At 36.8% G+C, this 6,345-nt stretch overlaps 1 pseudogene across 1 annotated transcript; it reads left to right on the forward strand.

The window, feature by feature from the left end:
- Positions 1-945: 945 nt before the first annotated feature.
- On the forward strand, positions 946-3,709 carry LOC147633538 (reticulon-like protein B2; annotated as a pseudogene). The gene is made up of 7 exons (XR_015267059.1): positions 946-986; positions 1,804-1,909; positions 2,006-2,189; positions 2,683-2,863; positions 2,947-3,076; positions 3,179-3,248; positions 3,347-3,709. The product of XR_015267059.1 is annotated as a reticulon-like protein B2 (transcript).
- Positions 3,710-6,345: the final 2,636 nt, after the last annotated feature.

Here is a 6,345-nt window from a genome sequence, read left to right on the forward strand (position 1 = left end):
ATGCAAAAAATATATGCATAAAAACAAGAGTTTTTCAATGATTTTGCAAAAAGTATGCATTGTACAAATGTGGATACTTAACAATGGAATATTGAGAATTGGCTTGAAGTTTGGGTCTTTCAAGTGCTTATCCGGTGCCTTCTTCCAATACCTCTTATCAAACACCTTTGTACTGCACATGCAATATAAGCAGGGACTTTTGAATTGGCACCCTTTGACACATTGTGCATACATTTGAGAGTTTTAAGATCACCCGCCACTCCACCTTATATTGTCCCATGCCTACCACATCCAAGATTTTACCATTTCTTTGCTCGCTGATGATCTCAGGTATCGATGTCTTATGAAAGACCCAATGTAGAATATCAAAATTCTCTGATTCTACTTGCAATACATAAGAAACATAGGAATGCGACACCCATTAGTGTTTTTTATATGCAATTCTTTTTTCACAAACATATCCGAGTCTAATAAATTTTACCTCAAACAATCCCAACGACAATATATTGTTTTTAGATTGAACACTAAACCATCTAGGATCATCTTTTAGAATAGATGTATCAAGTGCCCTGTTCATCAGTGTGATAGCAACCTTTCTAACTTTCTCTCCTTCACAATTTGACAGTGGGTACACCACCATAAGTGGGTAATCAATAATTGTGTTGGGTTGGGAGCAATGCTAGAGAAAAACTAAAGTCTTTTTAGAGCCACACTCAGAGAAAAAAAAAGACAAGTTAGAGTACAATTGGTTTCCCTCATTCAAAATCTGATTATTAATTGGTTTTTATAACTAAAAACTTATAATTTTATTGGGTTTTTTAAAAAAAAGTTTCTAAACGGTGGTTTTTTTTTCTAGCATTGGTTGGGAGCCTTGAAATTGTGGGAGCTATTCATTTAAAGAAGGGAGGTGGCAAAACTGCTGCCAAGCCCATCGTTCTCCTCTTCGAAGCAACAGCAGCAGCCCCTCACCCACAATTTTCCTCCAGGTGCTCTCCTCCTCCCTTTCTGCAGGTACATGCGCTTGCTTCCTTCATATTTATGCTCTCTGTTTCCCATCGCGCGACCTTCCATAGCTCTGTAATGCAGAGGTTTAATGCATGCTTCGATATGCGATTTCCTTCAGAACCGTTGTAGCTTTCACACCATTATTAGGGTTTGTGGTGCACCATTGTTTTTCACACCAGTATTGGGGTTTGTTTTAACTTCACAAGGCCAGAAATCTCATGTGATTCTAGAGCTGTCCGTGGCTTCGTGGGCAAGTTGGTACACATAGTTGGACTGGTTCTAGAGTTCAAAAAGCAGGATCCCTACCTGAAAAGCAGAATCCTTTGTTTCATGTGCAAGCTTCCACAGCTTTACTTGTGAAGGCATGTATCTCTGTCAGAACTACCATCATCTGACATTAGGATCATCCGTGCCAGGATGGTTTCCTCAAATAGGCTTGCATCTCTTTTGCAGCATTGTATGCCCCTGCACGCGCCTGCATTACAACCTTATTCTTCAGTGTCTTGGTTAGGGTAGACATTTGCATCATCCATACCCAGATTTGTATGTGAAGGTGAGGGCATGCATGGTTGTGTGCTAGAGAGCCCAATTTTCCATTACAATCCTTTTCTGCAATAGCTTTGTATGTGCAAAGGTATGCATCTCGTTGGTCCAATCTGCCATTACAACCCTATTGTTCAATGTCTCTGCTAGGGTAGACATTTGTATCATGCATAACCAGATTTGTATGTAAAGGAAAGAGCATGCTTGGTACAGGGAATTGTGTGCTAAAGATGCCAATTTGCCTTGTATGTGCAGTATGCATCATTGCCATGGTTTTGTGCCATCACATACCTCTAGTTACAGAAAACACTTGACATTTTTCAATCTACAATGTCTTTGCATGAAGGCCATGAATGACAAGGTGTCTTAGTTGAGCTTCATGTTTTTTCATCTCTAGGTGTTCTTTTCTCTGGATGGTCTTTTTGTTTCATACTAGGGTTGACCTTCCATGTGGCAGACAATTGCTTCTTGCCACCATGTCATCAGAGAGTTTGGACACATCTGGGGTAGAGTCGGTTGCGGATGCTAGGGCGGAGAAATCTTATGAATGACTCCCTCTGAGGGAGAGCCTGCTCACCGCTCTGCGAGTTGCCTCTTCGACAGGCAGAGATCTCTACACAAGATACTTGGTGGTGGGATAGGTGAGTCTTAATTTTTCTTCTGTATTTTCTGCCTGAGCATCAAGAGAGCATGAAGAAACACTATCACTGCTTTACTCAATAAATCGTATTTCCCTTTGGTTTGAAAATTTGCTTTACTCCGCATTGTAGGTCTGTCTTCTGCTGCTTCAGCTACTTATATGTATGTAACATATGTGTGTAATGTATGGTATGCAATGAAGTGTGTAATTTTACATGTATGTATGCAATGATGTAATGTAATGTGGAATGTATATACATAATACTATATATAATATTTAATATTGTATATATTTATGTGTATATGATGTAGTGTAATGTGGAATGTATATACTGCATGTATTTATGTATGTATGTAATTGTGTGTGTGTGTGTGTGTGTGTGTGTGTGTGTGTGTGTGTGACAAAGGTGACTTTATGTATGCATGTAATTATGTGTGTGTGTGTGTGTGTGTGTGTGGCAAAGGTGACTTTAGTAATGCTAATGGTTAATTCAGTTGCTGATACATTACTATGGAGAGACAAGTTCATGTCAGCCGGAATACTGGGTGGTGCAAGTGCCATGTATCTGCTGTTTGAGCACTGTGGCTACACATTATTGACAATCCTTTCCAATCTGCTCCTTGTCACCTTTGCAGTCTTGTTTGTGTGGGCAAAGGCTGCAGTTTTTCTGAGAAGGTCAGCTGGATTCAATCACATCATTCTATGTAATCTACTTGTTATTTGTTTTTTAACATTTGGAGGTGGCATCGGAATAGCAGGTCTCCCCCGCTTGTTCCCAACCTTCATACGTTGGAGGAGGCTGCCCAGAGGCTACGCATGCAAATCAACAAAGCTGTATCTGTTGCTCACAAGATAGCCCTCCCAAAAGATTTTAAGCTATTTTTGAAGGTTGTTATCATCTAGGAAGGCGCTTTTGTTATAATCATTGGATTCCCTTCACCTTGTTGTGGCATGCTGCTTAGAAGTTAATCACACTGGTTTATGAAGCAGTTGGAAGCAGTACTTTGGGGCCTATCTGTTGTGGGTGGCTGGTTCCATTTCCTAACATTGGGGTACCTTTGTAAGATGCCATCATAACACCCTTTGTTTGCTCATTAATTTCAATGTGGCCTCTCCTGCACTTCATTTTTTTTTTTGGGGGGGGGGGGGGTTTCTCAGGTGTCCTTGTCTCTCTAACGATCCCCATACTATACGAGACATATGAAGATCAGATTGAGATGTGCGCAAAGCGAGCTTATGAGGAAGCACAAAAAATATACAGGAAAGCCAATGCATTGGTTTTCAGTAGGTTCTTCAAAGTGAGGAAAACATAGTAAAGGATTTCCTTCTTCTTTAGGGTCTACAGTGTGCACCACCTCAAATCACTCTGCCTGTCAGGAATTGATCTATAAAATACCTCCTATGATAGAGAAATACATAAAATTATATGAGTTCAGATAAACATTTGTAATATCTAAATTAGTATATATAATTTAGGTATTATTATATCTGCAAACAAGCCACATTTAGCTTACATGTCGACCAAGGAACATCATAATTGCTTTCCAATAACTCCTCTCTATCAATGTAGTTCCTTTGCCTCTAGCATGCCTCATTTGTCAAACATTTCTACAAGAATGCATTGCCAAGAGCAAGGTCTCCTTTTAAAAACTCCTTTTCTAGAGATCTGAATATGAGGCTCTCAGTGTGTTGTAGGCTTTTCTAACATTTGGATAGACGCCCTCAATTTGCATCTATTTTTAATAGTGTAGTGCTTCCTCACATGCTCACATTGTGAATAGCTTGCAATCATTGTGTTCCATGAGACTAATTTACAAACCACAAACTATTAAACAGTTAATGTGTTTTTGGTAGCATGCCACATTTGGCTTACATATTGACCAATGAATTGTCAAGAATAATTAATTTTAATCTCTTTTTGGAAATACCACATTTTTGCATACATATTAACTAATCATAAGACGTGATGGACATTCTTCCCTACTTTGAGATGATATTGCGTGAAATGCACTAATCATAGGATATGCATGTCATGAGCATGGAGAGGAGGTGCTAAACTATTTTGAATAGATGCAACTTGAGGTTGCACACGCTTCCAACTTTCAACCCACTTTTGTGCACATGAGCATGCAAGCACAAAGCTAAGTTAGGTTCTTTCCTTGTGTGTTTCTAGCAACCCCCTTCTTTCAATGACTACATGTATGTTTGGTCTTTCAATGACTACATGTATGTTTGGGTCCTTGTATGTGGCTCCTATTTTGGCACAAGCTTGCAAGCTACAAACAAATGTAGGAGCATTTGAGGACAAGTGCATGTGTTCAAACACTTGAGTGTTTCCTCACCATGATCATATTGAACATATCTTGTAATTGGTGTAGTCTATGAGAGACTATCTTAGACTGTAGTGCATGTTAATCATAATCTTTAATTGTAATATGATAATGGACATTGTTATTAGATAATGCTTGCAACATGAAAAGGAGTTTTAAAAAAATATCAACTCATATAAACTATTATCAATAGTTCATCAATATAAAAAAAGTAAAACATGGTCTTTTACGGTGTATGAAAAAAAGTTATAAATGAATAAAGTCTATATAAAGTGTGCGGTAGAGAGGTTGCACAATTCTTTCCTTAAATTTATAATCATAGGAGAATGCACCCTTTTCTCGTTTTATAGTATTAAAAGTGTAGAGAATGGATTTCTTTTGAAGCATTGTACTTACATTGTGTTCTATGCTCTATTTTTTTTCTCAGTGTCTTTAAAGTGTCACATAGTTTTCTCTTGTTATCTTAAAAGCTTAAAAATATAGCAAAATACATGCAATTAACACTAGTTCTGTAATTGGACACTAAAGTGTCCTGAGGACACTAAAGTGTCCTGAAAGTTAGCATTTTTCTTGAATTTTTGTGGGCAATCTATTAAGAGTTTTGAAATGCTTAACATCCACAGATGTTCCTCAAGACCCAAAAAAAATTTGAGATTTTTTAAATTGCACTTTTCTTATCCTTTGCAAGGTAATATTTTAATTTTCTTAGACACATGCTGATAAAACGCATGATTTTTGCTGTTTTCAAAATAGTAGTAATTTGTACATAACTTTTAGAAGGGACATACTTTGATCATGAAACTTGGCTTGATGGAAAGCCCATGATGTAAACTAAATCTTGGAATTATCAAACGATAATTATTGGATAAATTTTTGACTCGCTAATATTGAAATGATGTTTTTTATACAGGTAGAGCATGAATTTTTCTCCTTCCATATGCAAGCTAATAATGTAAAACTTGAGGTGCACCCATGTTATATAGGGTAAATACTACTTTGTTTTGAATTTTCCAAAACTTTAGAGCCACTTTTTGGGCCTCTTCTCATACATGGCCTTTTGCGCAACCTGTTTTTAATACGTAAAATGTCTAATTATGAGCCTAATTTTGATTTTCATCAAAGGGGAAAGTTGTGTAAGTGCATTATTTGTTGTAACTATAGGTGTAGACTACTTGTGCAAGCATAGTTATGATTAGTTTTTGAAAAAAGATGATCAAATTTTGTATTTTTACTTTTTATAGTTTTTTTAGAACTAGGCGATAAGAACCTACTTAAGTGGAGGCTAAGTTGGTGTCATACACATCAAATTATGGCTTATTTATCTCATCTCAAGCATGAAAATCAATAATCAACATTCTCATTGATAGGGCTACAATTTTTTTTAGTGGCGTGATTGAGTTTTGATAATACGCGTTACTTTTGCTGATTTTATACAACTTTTTTGGAAAAAAATTTTAGGAAAGAAAAATGATTTTTTTGGTGAATTTCTACCCCCTTGGACTGATGTATGCTATCAAAATATCTTGGGAAAAATGCTATTGATATCATTGGATTTTTGTTTTGAGAGAATGATGCTTGCATACTTGGAAAAATCCTGAAAAATCCTGAAAAATGTTCATTTTCAAGACATATGCTACTTTGTTGCTTATGTACTTCCAAATAAAAAGGCATTCTATATGTTTAGCATTTTTTACATAAGCATAGGGTTATGTTCTAAATGCCCAATGAAGCATTTTGGTTTTTAAAGCCTACATTAGGAGTTTGATTTTTTTTCGCAACCCCCAAAAAAGGACACTCAAGTGTCCTGTTTTGGTACCAAACTAGTGT

This window comes from Cibotium barometz, chromosome 12 (genome assembly GCF_041138505.1).
Source record: "Cibotium barometz isolate CiBa-2024 chromosome 12, ASM4113850v1, whole genome shotgun sequence".
Taxonomy (NCBI): Eukaryota; Viridiplantae; Streptophyta; class Polypodiopsida; order Cyatheales; family Cibotiaceae; genus Cibotium; species Cibotium barometz.